Here is a 19,614-nt window from a genome sequence, read left to right as displayed (position 1 = left end):
AAACAATTCTTGTATGCTAAGATCATCTCTGCATTATGGTATCTGATAACTTTGCGTCTGAATGCTTGAAGGTACTTATTAATTTTACTGATATATGTACAAAATACAACCTTTTTCTGGGACAGATGCACCTTATTTGATTTTTATATCTTCAAAAATACTTATATGTAATTGTGATTTGCCAGGTTTTTATAGCTGCTAGCAACACATGAAAATGTATAAATCTGGCTAGCATTTCAAACAGATTTGACCTCTTTACCTTAGTAGTCATGCATTTCTAAAATGTGCTCAGAATACATTAGTTATCTTACCCACCTGAGATTTATGTATTTTAGATAAAGCCTTTAATTTCCTGTGAGAAAACAGTAGCAAAATCAATAACTATTTCTAGTTCCTGTGCTTACCTGGAAAGAACCATTACTTAATAAACAGAAAAGATAGCCCAGCATTTTGGCCTGTGAGAAAACAATAAGTCTGCGTCATATATCTTTCTGAGACAGTCACATCTTCAAATGAAACTAATGTAAATTCACTGCTAGGACAGCAAAGGTAAATTTTCTGGCAAAACGGCATTGGCAAACTGTTGTGACAGTTATACATGTGTACAAGATTTTGCTGCTCTCTTTTCATTTAGCTAAATAACATTTTAAGTTATTTGCCATAAAGGTCTATGAATTTAAATTTATATCCTTATGTATGATCTTGTTGTTTTCTGGATGTCATTAAGGGTATTCTGATTTGCTATGGTTTCTCTAAACACTATCTGAGTGACACTTGAGAAAGAAGAAATATATAGTAAATATTAAACTGTACTAAACTTTCTGAGTTAATTTTATAAAAATATATAGCAGGTTTTTTCTTTCATTTTGGATAATTTTTCTGTTTATGTCATTTCTATTAATGCCAAACATAAGAGGATTCATTTTAAACATGATTGTCTATAGTTACCATTTTGAATATTTTCTATTAAATAATAAAGAATATTAAGCCTTCTGAATATAATCTTCTCCATTTTCCTATCAGGAAAATTTCCTAAAATTTGGTAAAGATTTGAGTTCACTCAAATTCTTGATGACTTTTTCGTTGCCAAATATCACATGAGAGCCTAATGTTGGATTCCTTGGAGCTGTTGGAATCAGAGATACATAAGCAGTTTAATGGCACAGACAACTGAGGTGTTCATTTGAACTTATGACATGAAATACAACCACAGGGTTGTGAAAGGTTCAGCCACAGAGTCATGATTTCACTTGGAAACTGATTTTAATGTTGTGGGTTTTTTAATTTTATGTGGAACAGTTTGAATTATAAATGTTACCCCAGGACTGGTACTTACTGGTTTGGCGTGTGTGTATTCTGTACTGTCCAAGCCCATGTTCCAGATACATGTTTGTAACTTTTCTTCTTTTCACCTTATTGTATAATAGACTCCAGGGTTATAGATTAATGAGTATGCTAAAGCCACTAATGTATTTGTGTTTTAATGGTATGTGTATGACAATTTTTGTGGCTTAGTAAAATGAGGGACAAATATGTGTGAGGGTACACCGGCTGTAAAAGGGAAAGAACAAATACAAACATACATTAAAAGGAAATCTTTAGAAGCCCTTGGAAAATTATTTGTACTAGTGACACTTGAAAGAGATGCTTTAATGTATGAAATCAAAAGAATGAACAATGAATAAAATCTACTACTTATGAGACTACATACTTCCTGACATGGTGCTGACTTGTTTTTGATTACATGGAAAAACTGTTTGAAGTCAGGACTTGCCTTAATAAGAACTTCCAAAACCAAATGATAAAATACTAAACTAATAACTCTAAAATATTTGTAGGAGTCTGAAATAAAGAAAAAAGACAGTAAATGAATACATGAAAGCAATGTGTTACTCTGTCTAGCATCACTGATAGAGTGAAAGCTTGACATATTTTTAAAACTATTTGTCATTGGGTCTTATACTTCTAAGAATGCTCTTTTGAAAAATGTATATTAAAAGAATTTTTAAATATTTATTGAATTCACTGTATACAGCTCTGTAAACACTCAGCTAACGCTCACTTTCTGTAAGGTAATAATGTACCCCACACAGTCATTTGAACTTCTGAAGTTTGTCACATTTGGATATATAAGTAATAACTTTATTAAAGATCAGGTTGGGTTGAGACCTTATCACTTATAATACTGCCTAAGAGAGCAAAACAGTGTTAAATAATAGCATTTCAGTTCAGAAGTGCTGTTAAATCAGGATTTGTGTAACTTGCTGAAACCTCTGATTTTGAGATTAATCATAGAATCGTAGAATACCAGGTTGGAAGGGACCTCAAGGATCATCTGGTCCAACCTTTCTAGCACAATCCAGACAAGATGGCCCAGCACCATGTCCAGCTGAGTCTTAAACGTGTTCAGCATAGCAGAGTCAACCACTTCCCTGGGGAGATTATTCCAATGATTGACTGTTCTCATTGTGAAAAATTTACCTCTCGTGTCCAATTGGAATCTCCCTGGGAGTAACTTGTACCCGTTACCCCTTGTCCTCACTATGTGACTCCTTGTAAAAAAGGAGTCTCCGTCTTCTTTGTAGCTCCCCTTTAAGTACTGGTACTTGGTGATGAGACCCCCAGGTCCCTTTCCACGGAGCTGCTCTCTAGCCAGGTGGATCCCAGTCTGAGCTACACTCCTGGATTATATTTTCCAAGGTGCAAGACCTTACACTTGTCTTTGTTAAACTTCATAAGGTTCTTGTTAGCCCTCTCTTCCAGCCTATCCAGATCTTCCTGCAGGGTGGCTCTCCCTTCCAGAGTGTCTGCTTCCCCACTCAATTTGGTGTCATCTGCAAACTTCATCAGGCTACACTTGATCCCGTTATCCAGATCGCTTATGAAGATACTGAATAGCGTTGGGCCCGATATTGATCCCTGGGGGACCCCACTTGTGACGGGTTGCCAGTTTGAAAAAGAGCCATTTACCACCACCCTTTGGGTGCAGCCCGCCAGCCAATTTCTCGCCCACTGCACAGACCACTTGTCCAGGCCATAATACATCAGTTTCTCCAGGAGGAGGCCGTGGGGAACTGTATCGAAGGCTGTGGAGAAGTCCAAGTAGACAACGTTGACTGCTCACCCCATGTCAACCGAGGAGGTCACTTTATCATAGAAGGCCACCAGATTTGTCAGGCACGATCTCCCTTTTGTGAAGCCACGTTGGCTTTTCCCAGTCACATGCTTCATTTGACTCGTGATGGCCCCCAGGAAGATCCGTTCCACAACTTTACTGGGGATTGAAGTAAGACTGATGGGCCTATAATTACCCGGATCCTCCCTTGAGCCCTTCTTGTAGATAGGGGTAACATTTGCCTTCCTCCAGCCCTCTGGGACATCCCCCAATCTCCACAACTTCTCAAAGGTTATAGAGGGTGGCCCCGCAAGACATCAGCCAGCTCTCTCAACACCCTCGGGTGGATGGCGTCAGGGCCCATCAATTTGTAGGGCTCAGCTCCTGTAATAATTCACATACTGACTCCTTCTTCACTGATGGTGGGTCTATGTTTGGATGCTCCTGGATTTTTGTTCCCAATGCCTGGGATCCAACAGTGTTGGTAAAGACAGAGGTGAAGAAGGTCTTGAGAACCTCTGCCTTTTCAGCATTAATGTGACTGATTCACCTCTACTTTTTAACAGTGGGCCTATGTTTTCCTTCTGGTTCTGCTTGCAACTTACATACCAGAAGAACCCTTTCTTGTTATTTTTGATGTCTCTGGTCAGTTCCAGTTCAAGTTGAGTCCCTGTTAATCAGTCCCTGCAGCAAAAGCTGGCTGAACACATATGATTCCCAGAGCTCTCTTGGAAAATATATCTGTAATATTTTACAGTATTTGTGAGATAGTCTGTAAATTACTGAAATAGTGAAGATTTTTCCTAGTCACTCTAGCAGCTATTTAGTGGAAGCTTGAAGATAAACCCATTCAGTGGTGTCCCCGTGCACACAGACTCCACCCTTCCACCTGCCCATCTACCTATGTACCTGGTAAAGCTGTCAGCAGAAGGCAGCAGGATGCCAAAAACAAGACACAAACGTAGTTGTGGAGACCAGTATGCAGGTGGATGAGTGCTTGTTACTTCACCTGTGCAAGATGACGAACGAACTACAGAAACTCAACTAAATATGCACATGGCATAATGGGACATTCAGTGTAGTGAATAACCAAACAAGGCATGTCCTTCATTCACAATGAATTCTCCTACAAATGTAATACAGTCCCTTCTTCACTGGCTCTTTATTTGTGAATTCAGTTGATAAACTCTCCATTTAAAAGTAATCTTTTCTCATTTAACTTAGTCCCACTGACCTGCATGTTTTTGCATTTTTCCTAACGAGATCATGTATTTGTCCAGGGATGGCTCTTCAAATGCTGAAAAGCATGTAAGATCAGTGTATTGTATTTGTAGAATGTTTTGTTAATGGTCATTCTAAAAGATGTGGAAAACTGACATCTCAGAACATGAATTTTGATATAATCTTTATTAGCTGGCAGAGTATGCTGATCCATTGTCCCTGCGGACAGAAAGAGAAAAGTGGTGAAGTGACGTGCAATTCAAATCTAAACTTTCAGTTACCTAATTTTTTAAAGAGAAGGAATTGCTGGGTAGAGAACATAAGGTCTGTATTTTTAGTTTAAATCTTTAACACCTTCTGTAAACAGAAAATACACCTTAGTTAACAGTAGTGAACCATACTGACAAATCTTTCCTCAGACAAGAACTTTCACTGGTACCCATTGCCCATTTTAAATATGTATCATATAGTCTTCTCTACCTGCTGGACAGTGTGGTGTATTAACTTATTACTTTTGTATGTCACTTCTCTGAAAGCAAGTTAACATTGCAGTTTTCTTGTGGAACTAAAGAAAATTTAGTCAGAAGCAAAAATAGGGTCATGCTTAATGATAAAGCTGAAAAATTGATTCATTTGTTCAAGAAAATAAAGGTCTGTACAGGGAGAAAAGAGGCATGCTGAAGTCCTCTGTGCAGAAACAAATTAACAAAGAAATAGACCTGGGAAAATACTTTGTGTGCATAGGCTTCTACTAACAATGAACATCATTCATGTTGGGAAGTAACATGGTGTTGATGTGTCCAGGCTCAGCCTCCATATACGGCCATTCATAATATACACACTAGTGAGGGTAACAGACCTCAGCTGCCACCATAGCTGTGTTTCAGTATGGGGCTTAGGAAGAAATGAAACATCCTTTTTGGCTTTCATGTGGAAATTCAATCAGTCATCATCCTAAGGGATATCTAGCTTGTTACCCATGTTCCCTTTTCTTGTCTCTAGTGGAAAACAGAGTTATTCCCTTCACTTTATGAAAGAAGTTGATTCACGTGCACAGAGTGCAAACAATTTCCATGGTATGGCACTATGTTAGATGGAGGGGTAAGAATATCAAGAATTCTATGAATTTCTCTTCAAACATGCCATTTCCACTATGTTTCACACAATAGAAACTTTCCCTGAAAACTCAAAGATTTATGGGTTCCAAGGACAAAATTTTACCATTAGATTAACACTGAATCTAATTAACACCAGTTAGATTTGGTGCAACTATATAGAGATTGCCTCCTCAGCAATGTTGTCAAATAACTTTGATTACTCCTGAACTACCCAAGAGTAGTCAACATCTCATAAGTGATACTCATAATCTTGGGGGGGAAGTACTTTATCTCAGGAAAATAAAACGATGCTGTAGTAAGCCAGACCTGACATCTCTTAGTCAATGTGAAAAAATAAATGTGATGGATAATGAAAACAGTAACAATCATTAAAACATCTGAATTCTGCTGTTGAAGTTATTTCTACTGTGATGTAACATGGCCTGAAAATTAGACATTACAGTGTATTCCCCAAGGTTGTTTCATAATATATTCTTGCCAATATCAGCATAATATGAGAGACAGAAAGGTGCTTGAGAAAGAAGGAAGTCTTAAATGTAGAAAACTAAATAATCAAATGTCTGGTATCAACCAGTCCATGTGTCTAGAACTATAAAGCAGAGTATATACACCACCAGACTTTGGACACCTAACTTAACTAGTCTGTCTCCCTTGGCTTCATTCATAACTGGAGAGCAAGACCCTCCTTCAAAAACCCACTTGAGGTAATAAAATTCAATGTAAATGGCCCAGGTCTGATTAAAAGAATGTTATGGCCAAACAATGCAAAGTGCAAACTGGTATAAACTCTCCCTTTCAGTTGAGATGCATTCAAAGCAACAGGTAAATAAGATGGCTATTTGAGGTGCAAAAGGTTTAGCATTATTTATACTGCCCAGAGTAAGCACCTGGCAACACCTCATTTCAGAGGAAATGTGTAATTCAAGTTCTTCTTCCTTAATCTGTCTTGATTACTGCCTCAAATATCCAACTGATATAAGAAGAAAGGGAAATATTAGCACTTCCCACTAAGGTTAGAGGAACCAGTGAAAGGAAAGCCTTTAGTACTGGCCTGGAGCTGGGGACTCTGTGGTCACCTCTGTGCACAGCACAGAGCCGGAGGCTACAGACTACCACACTTCTGCATGGTGGAAATAGTAATGCCTCCTTCTCCTTGGGGTCTGTGAGATCCTCTTGTAGAGAGGCTATGTGGTCAGGCATGATCATCACTGACAAGGGAAAGGGGAACCTTTAAAGGTCCCTTCCAACCCAAACTATTCTATGATTCCATGACTGTTCATACATAATTTTGTCAGATGACCTGGGAAGACACAGCTCTTTGCCTGATGTTGATGGAGGACTGAGACAATTTCCCATGCTTGCCCTTCTGTGAAGTTGCCCTGGAGTTGTAGGGCACCTAGAATAGCTGCCTACAGATCCTTTCCTAGCTGCTTACAGATCCTTTTAGCAAACTGCTGGAAAAATTCTGTTCAATATAATGCATTAAAAGGAGGGTAGAAGACTGGGAGCACATTTTTATATGCTTAGGAGAAGGAAACAGCATGAATGTTTTGCTAATATACTTCATTGTGGGAAACCATCTATGTTTGAAACACAAAATCTTCTACCCTAGGTCCCTCTAGACAGTTAAAATCTATTACTGGGAAGTTTCTTACCAGAGTGACAGAACTGTAATGCGGAGAGGAGTAGTGGACTTCCCCAAGAGCAAAGGAGGCAAATCCTGACTAGCCACAAGATGTCAATGCACCTGTTCAAGTGTACATGAATCACTCAGCTTCTGCAAAGAAAAAAAAATAATTTCTACTAGTCTGGTTCTCACTGTAGAAAAAAGAGCACTGAATGTTTTACCTTGTTGGAATGATTTATAGTACAAAGTGAAAACTTGGTTTATTTCTAGCTGTGAAACACAACCCATTGCTTGGAAATGTCTTATATACCATATTAATGAGGAAAATTAATATCTCATTAGGGTTAAATAACTCAAAAGGAAAATAGGAAGTATATCAATTTTGTGAACTTCCTTTGGTATCAATAATATTACATGGCAGGTAGAAGAAAAGAAAAAATGAAAAATCCAAGAGAGTACAACATGACAGAGTAAGGTCTACAAAGGGAAGAAAAATAGCATAACTACAGTGAAGCAATTAATGTGACAGACAAGTGGTCAGCCTAAACTTCTTATTTTAAATCTTAATTTAAATCTAAATAGTGATAGTTGTTCCAAATGCTTAAGGACTGTAAACTTGCCAGCAGGTCATGTATAACACCTATCACTGATGTCAAAGGAGTCTGTATATACATGTCAGAGTATGTATGCATTCCAAAAATGCAACTTGCTAAATTAATCAGATGAAAAAGCTTGAAAATCAATGAAGAGAAAAGAGCTCTGGGTTTAAAAGGGAAATTAAAAATACAACATGCTACATACTTGAAAGGAAAACAAAAGATTCTGAGCAGGCTTCTCTCTAATATGACTGCAGATTTTTCATATTAATCAACATACAGCCTGAAACGTTTGATTTTTGAGACCAATTTTCTTGCTCTGCCAGGTCACTGAAGGACCAAAGACTAAATGTAGTTGAATCCCCAGTCTGTCTTAGTGTCATTACTGCCTAGTCTCAACAACTCAAACCAATGGAACAAAAACATCCATGCAATTTCAGGTGCTAGAGCAGCACCCTAAAAAAAAAAAAAAAAAAAGTATTCCCCTTTTAAGAGAGTCAAACTGAAAAGAGGGGGCTTGTTAGCTGATCCATGCTTAGGTCTGTTAGGCCAACAGACCACCTGACTGCTACGAAACACTAAGGTAAGTTCTTGCTAAACACAGAGCCAGAGTCCAAAGAATAGATGCATAAGCTGCAGATGCAAAGTAAAGGTAAAAACAAAAAGCAGAAGACACTGCAGTCACTATGATACACATGTTATTTTCTGCTGTGTGTTAAGGTGAGTTCTTCAATAATTTGGAAATCGGTCTGGTTTATCTCATTGTTTGGAGTCCTAATTGTAAAGAAATAACTATTTCTTTGGGTCTGAATATAGCCAAAGTAGTGCCATATTATGTATGTGTTACACTCTATTTTGTTTAAATGGGCAGTCATGTACTAAATTCTCGTTCTTTCTTACTAACCCTTTATATGAGAAAATAAAGCTGCAAATTGAGTAACATCCTTGATTACTGTGAGTAGAATACTGTAAATATGTATATGTGAGACAATATAAAACAAATGTTGAAGAAATATTGTGATAAACAAGGTCATTGCAGAGGCAGAATTTCTCAGGAAAGAAGTTAGAGAGAAATCTAGTTTATTTGGATATTTCAATGACAAAGACACTTAAAGATAGTTGATCTGATGTTAATAACATTGTCCTTTAGCAAAACAAAAGAAAACCAAAAAAACAATGCTTAGCACAAACAAGGTGGGAATTAAACTCTGAAGAAGTATCGATCATGTTGTAAGAATCTTTCCTTGTCTTGCAATCAGAAACCTGGTCAACAGAGCTGTGAACAAGGAGCTACTCATCTCGTACAAAACAGGTTACATTTGGCTTTATTTAATACAGCGCTAAATCAGAATATTGCAGACAATTGGAATACAACATGTTATTGAGCTAGATGTACAAACAGAATGAAAAGAAAGTTCTTGCTCTAAAGAACTTAAATCTACATTTAAAAAAACAATAGGAAAGAAGCTGATGAAGCACGAAAGTACAGATTCGATGAGGCAAAGAAGAGACTGCTCAATGATTTAACATGTACAAAACAGAACCCACTGGATAGGGATGAGGATTAACTTCCCGATACTGGTCCATGAATCACATGTATAACTATTGCCCAAAATAAACACACACAGAAGAGCACATAGGAGACTGTCAGCAGATCAGCAATGATCAGGAAGGATAAGCAGACAGAAGGAACAGGTTACTAAGAACAGGTTACCACACCTGAGAGATACCAGAGGTATGTGAGCATTTTCCATAACTGGGCAATAAGTCTCTCTGTTGTCATGCCAACAAAGTATCTAAGCAGAATTGACAAAGGTGAAGCAAAAAGAAAGATATTACGTGGGTTAGAGGAAAAGAATGAACATATCTAATGAGCACTCTCTTTTACTGCATACAGTAATTGTAAATACTTACTCTCATTGCCATCTTATCAGCATTTGGAGGTGCAAGAAGGGAGGCTAAGAGGAAGCACAAGCAAGAGTACTGGAGTCTATATGGACTGCAGTAGTAACCCTGTAATTCTATGAGAGGTTTGCTAGAGGCAAAAGGTCTAAGGGCTCTGCAATTCTCCTATTAGCACAGCTTGGTGAGGGGCACACTACTCCTGCCAGGGAAGATATTGCACTGCTGCACAAATCCCTCTTTATCCTCATTCCACTTTCACCATGACTATATATCTGTGTGGCTTCCTGGTTTTCAAATGCTTTTCAAAGAGGCTGACTTACCTGGAAAAATGGTAGATACTGGTATTTTACACTGCGGTGATTTTAGAACTAGAGAATAACCAAAACAACAACAAAAAAAGATATAAAACACATTTGGGGGGAAACTTAAATAAATAAAAAGTAAACATGAGTGAAAAGATAAATAACAGCTGCTATTTACTGATTTTGTGACAAGAGATCGGTATATATTTATTCTACCTGTAGTTGCTGAGGAGTCAAAAGGTGCCTAGGTATAGTTTCTCATTCATTCTCTTTCCCCAGAAAAAAAAAAAAAGGAAGCAGAGAAAAAAACAGGAAGTAGAGATATGAAAATGCACCTTGAAGGTTAGGAGTCAAGCAACCATTGACAGATAAGATACAAGATATTCAACCTCCCAAAATTCTTATTCTGGCTCCCCTTAGAAGACCACAGAATCTACCCAGGACCTTGAAGTAAGTCTGTCTTAAACTCCAAGACAGGTGATCAGTGAGATCCCTCACCAGACTGGAAACACAGCTGAAATTGCTTTGACAATGATGAAGGACAGCCATAATTTGGTAGAGTGGCCTCCCAACTTACCTGGGAATGCTACAAGGAGAGGTGAGAATTGCTGTCATTGATCATTCAGCTGGCCAGTTTATTGCTGAGATACAGTATTTACCTATATAAATTAAATGCAAGTAATAATCTGTTCCTTTTGCAAAGGAATGCTGGAAAAGAAAAAGAAATGGGCTGCATAGACCAAAATATTACTCTGTTACACATTTAGAAGAGCTGGACTATGGAGCAGAAAAAAGATCAGTGGAAATAAGTTGAAGTAAGTTAGCAGCTGGTCTAATCATTCATCAGACAGACTTCAATGTGAGTCTCAAAGGGAAAATATCCAAAGTCAGAAAGGTTCAAGTTGTGCCACAGATGGGCTCTGGGCCAGGATAAGCAGGTGTTTATACCACAGAACTGTGAATAAAGCAAAAATATTTTTTCTTTGGTCTGTCCCACCTTTTCTTCAGTTTAGAGTTAGACTAAATATATCTTTTTGTTTTGTTTTCCTTCATATGTAGGCATGATCACAACTACAAGTCCCAAACAACCCTTATTTTTTTTTCATCATATGTTCATGTTTACATAAGTTACATGGTGTAGCCTATTAATTAGGTGCTTGTTAAATTTTCACAGGGATGAAGTAACCTGTTTGAGCTACTGTAGAGCTATTTAGGAAGAGGTTTATGTATGTTGATTCATCAAAGATGAACATTTTGCAGAACTGTTTCAGCTTCTCCACCCTTCTGACAAATAGTTAATGGTTCCCATCAGAGAATTCCCTGTTTGCTGTTGTCACATGCGCTGAACTGCTTGGGAACCTCAGTTTGCAGAGTAAAAAGCTGTAGGACAACCTTGTCCATGGGTTGCCCTTAAATCTGGGACCCCAGATCTTCCCCTATACAGGATTCAAAAATGGAACTATTTCTGTGGAGTGTCTCAGGATTTTCTGTTGAGGAGCTGAGCTTTGAAAGCATGGAAGTCATGAGAATCCCAGTTTGATGTCAGGGTAAACAGTTTCCAGGTTTCTTATCATGAATGTGGCAGTCACAGGGGCTACACTGTATTGCCTTGTTTGAGTGGGCCAATGACACTTAGGGAAGCAAGAAAGTGAAATTTTTAATTCCATGCATAAAAGCTTAAATTCTATTCTGAGACTAATCTTTTTTTAAAATCTTGGCTTCTTCTAGCCATTTCCTCATTACACACTGTTGTACAACTTATTTTGCTGTGATTTAATTCATAATTGCTAATAGGTCAAGTAAATTTTCTTTTAAGAATGTTTTCTTTTTGGGAGCTGCCCTACAAATAGGGTTCCTCTGATGTCCGATCATGTATGCACAGTGTTCGCTTCTATCATAAAATACATGAGATCTATAATTTCAGCTTTGATGCATGACTGTAAAAGTGCTAAGACTTAAAAGCCTTGAGGTGATGTTGAATTCATTATAGGAAGCTGGCAGCGCTGCTTCTACCAGATAAAAGAAATTTAATTACTGGCATCTACAGGAGACAGTTGTGTCGACTTTGAATGCTATGATTTCTTTTATAACATAGCTAGTTATAATTTCTGTACTGTGCATTTTCCCTGAATGAATCTGGTACTTCGCTCAAGCTTTTCAGCAAGAGATCATCATAACAAGAATATCTTTTTTAAATTTTCTTATCACAAGAATAAACATTTATCTGATGCTTGAAGGGCTTCTGAAGCCTGATGTCAGAATTTCAAAGGTCGTCTTATTTATTTGAGATTTTTCAGCCAAATTCCCATTGTTTTCTCTCTTTCCTGACTCTGGCTGATGTGGAAAAGAACCACCATCTATGATGTGAGATGTTGTTTATTGTATTTATAAAATATATAACATTTTTCATCAGAGTGAAGTTACAACATTATAAATGTGTTGTAAGACTTTAAGGTGATAGTTGGTTGTTCCAAATTAAATAACTTTTCAGCAGACTTTTCTTGATTATGTCTAAGAGGAAAATTGTAGCCTAGTCTACATCTCTCAAGGAAAGAGAGAAATATATATATATACTGTATATATACAAGGTCTGGCTGACATTGTCATATATACTTTTAACTACTGAGTCCTCTCTCTCAGGAATAAACCCAACCATTGAAAGCCCAGCCAAATAAAATCTCCAAGTGCTGGTCTTGAGAAAGAAACTAAAATAATTTTCTCTCAAGCCAGAGGGTAGGGAAAAAAAACAGAACTTAAGCACTCATTTGGGGATGTGTGTATGTATTTGCTTTCTGTGGCATCTTTGGGGATCTCAAAGCATTCTTTCATCTCAGTTCAGTGCAGGCTGTACGTGTTTTGAATAGGAATGGATGTAAGTAATTCCTCATTTTTTAAATATGCTGCTTTTCTGAAATGAGCCTTTTGTGAGCGTAATGTGAATATTGATCAGACTGAAGTTATCTTTAATTCCTAGATTAAATTTCTATCTTCATCTTTAACAATATAAGTGGAATTTAAACAAAATCAGTTGCTCTGTAATGGGAATAGCATGCATACTGACAGTTTTCACAGTTTGTTAGTAGCTGTATGTCTGATCTGACAAGCCAATTTGGGCAAAATGCCAATTGACTTTAATGGGAGTTTTGCTTGTGTAAGAATGCAAAATGAGTCTCTTTATGATTATGTGACATTCTGAATATCCACTAGCTTAAAGCATTAAAAAAGCTTGCAAAATACTTTTGCAGTAGCAGCTAATGGAGGGCTACAATAATCCTTGGTGTAACTTAACTGGATGATTGGAATTTTGCTCCATGTACATTTCAAAGAATCAAAAAAACCAAGATGAAAGTAATTTCCGAGTTGTATTTTATCCTGCAAGACATCTAAGTCCTATTACTGGTCAATGTTGTATTTCAAGCCTGATCATTTGGTGGAGTAGATATGAACCTGATAGTATCATGACACAACAGCACATACTGGAATATTTTGTGTATATGTTTAATATTTTGATAGAAAGTAGCTTCACCTTTTCTCAGCTGCTTTTTACCCAGGCTGAACTGTCCACTCATCCTGTGTATTTGAATAACTGCTCTACTAAACCACATTCCAGTATAGATTATACACCCTGATGTGGTATTTTAAAGGCCAGTAAATAAGGTTTCTAGAAAATCTGAAGAATCGTAAATTAAGAACAGCTTAAAAACGTGCATTCTTCAGTGTTTTCATACAGTTAACATAGAAAGGCCAATAACCAGAGTTATTAAATATGTACAATGCACAACCAAGAATTCGAGCCTAATGTCAGAGATACAAGCAGAACAAAAATCATAAACTTTGATTAAACTTAATTAAATACAAACAGAAATCATAAGCTTAACAAGACATTTTGGAATTCAAAATTCTATTCTCCATTGCATCAATCCAACTTCTATTGACCCTAGTAGAAATCCTGAACCAAGCTGCCACAGTCTTTCCCTCAGCTTCTTATCAAGTATGTATATGAACATAGGCAGGATGGCTACTCATCCTGAAACTGTTCTCCACATAGAAGAGCAGAAGAGAGAAAATCTGCTCCCTGCCCTTGTATTTCTGCTGATGGAAACAAATGATTCATACTGCAGTTCTCTTTAGGCACCTGCACTGATGTTTTGACTAACATTTGCACGCTGATGTTGTAGTTTTGCACTCAGTAAACCATGCTTCCTATCCTAATGTTTGGTCTGCAAAGACCTTCAAAGTTTTTTGTACCTTCTCAGATCTCTGGATGATTAGCATACATCCAGTATCTGGGAAAGAAGAGAGATTATTAATAAATTCTAAGATAAAAGAAACTTATGCTTCCATCCAGAGAGGAGAAAAGGTATGGGATGTATAGTGGCAGAAGCAGGAAGACAAAATCACAACAAACAGTCTTTTTGGAGACAACTTTAGACAGTAATGGTTAAAAAATGGACAAAAAATGATAATTTACTAATCTGTAGTGTCCTACACACTGGTCCATGGATTGTGTGGAAGAGATAGAAGGGCAAATCCAAAGGTATGTCAGCCACCTTCCTTTCGCCCAAAACAGGAAACAGGCTTTGAAGAGAAGTGGGGAATCTCTAGCAAGGGCTCAGATTGTCAAAATACTGCCATCTTCTGTAGAGAGTATCCCTGCCACAGCCAGGCCTGCAAGAGGTAGCCTGGCATTTGATGACAACTGAATGTCAAAATACAGCCACTATCCTCCTTACTGAATCTTGGATGCAAGCATGCAATGTAGACCATATGTGGGGATCTGAATTTCTAGGTGTTAAACCAAAATCTCTCTTAGTGTTTCAAAATTATCACTAAAGCATTGGGAGTGGTTAGGGATGAGGGCATTCTGTTTACAATCTATTTAACTGAAAACTAAGCTGAAAACTAAGGTAACATTTTCAAAAAGTTATTAGAAATCCAGTATCTTGTTCCTGGTTGATAAAGCCCACTGTTGTTTGTGCAAAGTCCAGATTACTTTTCCCATCTGCATATTTTATGTTTATTGATGTTGAATTTTATCAATTACTGTCAGAGATCCTCTGCAACTTTCCTAGGTCAGTACTCGTTTGTATCATTCTGGGTAATTTTGCATCATCAGTAAAGTTCTCCGACCCCTTCTCTAAGGATATTAAAGGACAGGCTGTTACACAGATACCTGTGGGATTACACTGGTGTCCTTCCTCCACTGAAAAAAACGAATGTCCCTTCCTATCCATTTGCCAACACTGGGTTGCGAGTTTGAAGGAAATGAGCTTGGAGGCTGGTACACAAGGATTTCTGAAAGAGAGAGAGCTGTTTTGGGCTACGTCTTGAACTATGGCAATGGCTTTGATGTTATGTCATTGCCTGAAAGATATTAACATACGATCCATGCCAGAGCATCTGATTATGGAATGAAACTAGACAGTAATAAGAAATGGAGATGTGAATGTTAGATAGAAGAGTAAATCACTCTTTGTAAGAGGAGCAGATCTCACAAAAGACCCAAACACCCTGGAGTTTAATGATGAAAGAAGTGAACATAACATGTGAACCAAGAGGGACACCAGATGTAATGAAGTTATAGATGGAGAAGCAAACCCACTTTTGCATGAAGTCCAGTTAAAATAAGAGATACTTAATGTAAAGGCTTGGATGAGGTCAGAAAGAACCAAACCAAACCGAACTGAACTGAACTGAACCAAACCGAACCAAATGAATAGAATAGAATAGAATAGAATAGAATAGAATAGAATAGAATAGAATAGAATAGAATAGAATACTTCAATTGGAAGGGACCTACAATGATCATCTAGTCCAACTGCTTGATCACTTCAGGGCTGACCAAAGGTTAAAACTTTTTATCACAGTCATTGTCCACATGCCTCTTAAACACTGACAGGCTTGGGGTATCGACCACCTCTCTAGGAAGCCTGTTCCAGTGTTTGACCACCATCTCGGTAACAAAATGTTTCCTAATATCCAGACTGAACCTCCCCTGATGAAGTTTTGAACCATTCCCACACGTCCTGTCACTGGATACCAGGGAGAATAGATCAGCACCTCCCTCTCCACTTCTCCTCAGGAAGCTGTAGGGAGCAATGACGTTGCCCCTTAGTCTCCTTTTCTCCAAACTAGAGAAACCTCTAGATAAAATTGTCTAGGGCCTTTCAGCTTGGAAATAGACAAATGAGGGGGAAAATTATAAAAGTATACAAAATCATGAAGTTGCTGGATAAATGACTAGGGAGTTATTCACTAATCATAACTCAAGAATTAAAGGGGAGAGAGTAGCTTTACAATATGAAAAAAGAAGCATTGTTTTCATACAGTGTGGCTTTAAATTATGAAACTTATTGCTACAAGATGTTACTGATGCCATAAGGTTAAGACAAATCTGTCAATTGCTCTTAAACACAGATATGTAGATACAACCTCCAACTCGGGAATCCCTAGGCTTGGAGACCAGAATATAGCAAGCAGATGATGGTCCTGCTCTTTATTTCCCTCCATTTCAATTTCAAGTGGTCGGTGTAGAAGATGGGATATTGGAATAACTGGATTGTGATCTGATGCCTGAAAAAAAAAACTCTTAGAGGTATGAAAAATAACAAAATGTTTGACTTTAGTGTGAATTGGAAGAATCTTAAAGCAAAAGAGAAAACTACGATCTTTACTAGGAAATACAGGTAGAACATTCAAACTCTTACCTCAAAAAGGGAATATTAATTATATACGCCATTCAAATGAAAGGAACACAAAAAAGAGAATTTCCATCACACTGTATGTCCCGTCATATTTCTATTAAGTTCCAAGTACATTACACTTCTGTCCTTTTGTCTCGTTACATCCTTATCTGTAATTGTTTTTCTGTTTTTAGAGGTTTGTTGGGGTTTTTTTCTCTGTCTTTTATCTGTCAGTTCTTTTACTTCACACTCAGTTTCTTTCACATTGTCTTATCCTTCCATCACACTGCTCCTTGTCTCTCCTCAATTAAATAATCCATCAAACAATGGTATTACCTGTGACCTCATTTTTAAGTATGACCTTAAATCTTTTCATCTGATTTCATCTGATGTAGGTGCAGTCACCTTTGTATTGTTAGTTGACTCACTTGCTTCCTGACTATAACAGAGACCTATTCTTCCTCTCTTGCTGTGTTTTTGTTTTGTTTTGTTTTGTTTTTTTCCCAAGTCTATCATTTAGTTTTCAAAATAATCTAGAAAAATTATTACTAAATATATGGATTACTGTGGACAAAACATCTTTATATTTAAACTTAGGAAAAACATAATTTTGTTCCCACAGGTTCCTATTAAGCTGCTTTAATTTTGCTGGGTTTATCTGCTGTATCAGTGTATTGAAGGGAAGTAAAGCTAGACTGTTTTTTTTTCCCTGGAAATAGCTTCTGGCAGTTCCTTTCAGGGATGAGTAGAAAAGAAAACAAAATGAAATAGTGCAAGATGAGAGCTGCTCTGCTTAAACTACTCCCCAAGATACAATAGAAACAAGTTAGCTTGCATGACAAAGCTCAGGGTAAACCTCTGAAACACAAAATGACTGACAAATTTAGGATGTATTCATTTTAAGAAAGGAAGGAGAATACATTTGTCAATTACTGCAACGAGGCTCATTTTATTGATGTTCTTTGTTCAAAAGGCTCTAGAATATGCATTGTGCATATTGACCATCTGCTGAAATCTCAGACCTAGTTAAAGAGTAAGAATAGACCAATGAGTTGTTTTATGCCTTATGTTATATGGAGACACGGGTTTCATCCATGAGTTTCATAATAGATAGTAATAACAAAGAAAGTGTCTTGCCAGCCTGTGAGCTATGAGGTAATCACCCAAGAGGCTGTGACTGCACAAATCTGACAACCAGAGTAGAATTTAGCACAAGGACTAGCTCCAGAATCAGTACGGTGATACAAAACTTACAAACAAGCTTACAGACTTTCTGTGGAATAGACTTAGCATAGTCTAGTTATTAAATAGTCCTTAGCTGGGGAACAGAATGGTAACTACAAGTGATTACAAACCTGGTCTCTACTTTGATAAAAAAAAGTATCTTTCAGTTTTGCACAACTCAATGCTTGCATTTGCATTGCTGTAACAGCTGGAGGCCCTAAGTAGGTGTTATTGTGCTTGATATTTTATGTGCTATTGATGCTCCAGTGAATTACCGATTTATGTATTTTTTATTTGAAAGAAAAATAATAGTGTTGTAAAGTGCTGAATTCCTACCAAGGAGTATTTTTTTATATGCTATCCCAACATGTAAGCACCAAAAACCATAATCAGCCACTCAGATAAAGGTGATCTTGGATCTCAGTACCTCAGCAGAGAATGGAGTATGTAATAATAAAATGACAAAGCCAGGCTTGGGATTGTGCAAACTGTCAGGAAGAGGAATGTTCAGAAGATCTGGATCTGTAAAATCAGTTGTTAACATGCTCAGGATTGCTACAGAACTACGAATTCTGCTGAACCTGGGAACTGTGAGTGAATTATTCACATACTGCATTGCTGAGAAGCATGTGGGAAATCAGTGTCAGGCTTACAAATACTTTACATATCTTGTGTTACCAAGCAATATTATCTTGCCCAGTAGCATAAGGCTAACTCAGAATAGGCTAAGTGAAGACTGCTAGTTAACTGTAAATTGACCTACTCTCATTCTTATTTTTATTCTTTGTCCTGAATAAGCAAACTTCAAACCTTAAGAGATAAAAATCAAGCCAGGTCTATCACAGTATTTTGGATGATCTTATATCCAAAGAGTGATATAGCAGACAAGTCAATAGGAAATGAGACAGTAGTAAAGAAGATTGACACAGATATTTCAATGTCTTAAAGACAGATGGAGAAGAGGTACTAGCAAGGGAATACTCCAAGATACAGCTGATAAAGATTATTCTACCCAGGAGGCTCTAGGGCTCAATAGTAAGTCTTGCTAAGGGTAGAGAGGCTGAAGGTTCATCAGAAATCAGTTGAAATCCTTGGAAGGAAGCAGCATGCTCCAAGCACTACGTCTCTTCCAGTCAGAGATAGAATTACCTGGTGTAAAGTAATCTGTTAAAATTTATCAAGGAAGGATTAAGGGGAAATATGCATACATAGGAATGTTTATATCCTATGAACTTCCAGGTGAATAAGAATGTTTTCTTCTGAAGATGATAGTTTTTATCAGTGTAGTCAGACACTGACAGTACCCAGAATGAAAGAGATGCAGGTACCAAGTTATGCATAGCATGTTAACTTGTCTGAGAAACAGAGAAGCTGCATGCAGCCCAGAATGTGCATCTTAAACTGTATCTTTGTGCCTTTGAGAAAGGAGCTACTTGGCCTTGGGCTGTTGCGTTTGACTGGAATCTGAGAGTGACACAAAGGGGTCAGAAGAACCTTATAGCTCATGCTCACCTATAACTGGTATTGCTTCCTGCTCCTTTCCAGACCGGGACAGCTCTTCTGATTTTTTTAGATGTAATTCTTGGATGCATTTTGGGAGCCTTGAAATATTTGTCTTTGTTCTGGATATGAGGAGAAGAGCGGGGCCAAAGTTCTAGTTATTTTTTGGTTTTTCAGTATAAGTTTAGAAAGTAAATGTGGCATGAAATAGAAATACTGGACAAAAATATGGAATGTAAGAACAAACTTTATTCAGAGATGGTCAGAAGAGATCAGAAAGTGATGCCTTAGTGTAACAACTATGAAATTTTCTCTGTCATTTA

Source organism: Nipponia nippon, unplaced genomic scaffold, assembly GCF_047370975.1.
Source record: "Nipponia nippon isolate SJK-2023a ecotype South Korea unplaced genomic scaffold, ASM4737097v1 scaffold_4, whole genome shotgun sequence".
NCBI classification, from domain to species: domain Eukaryota; kingdom Metazoa; phylum Chordata; class Aves; order Pelecaniformes; family Threskiornithidae; genus Nipponia; species Nipponia nippon.
The sequence above is the reverse complement of the archived record's forward strand: the minus strand, read 5'-3'. Positions refer to the sequence as shown.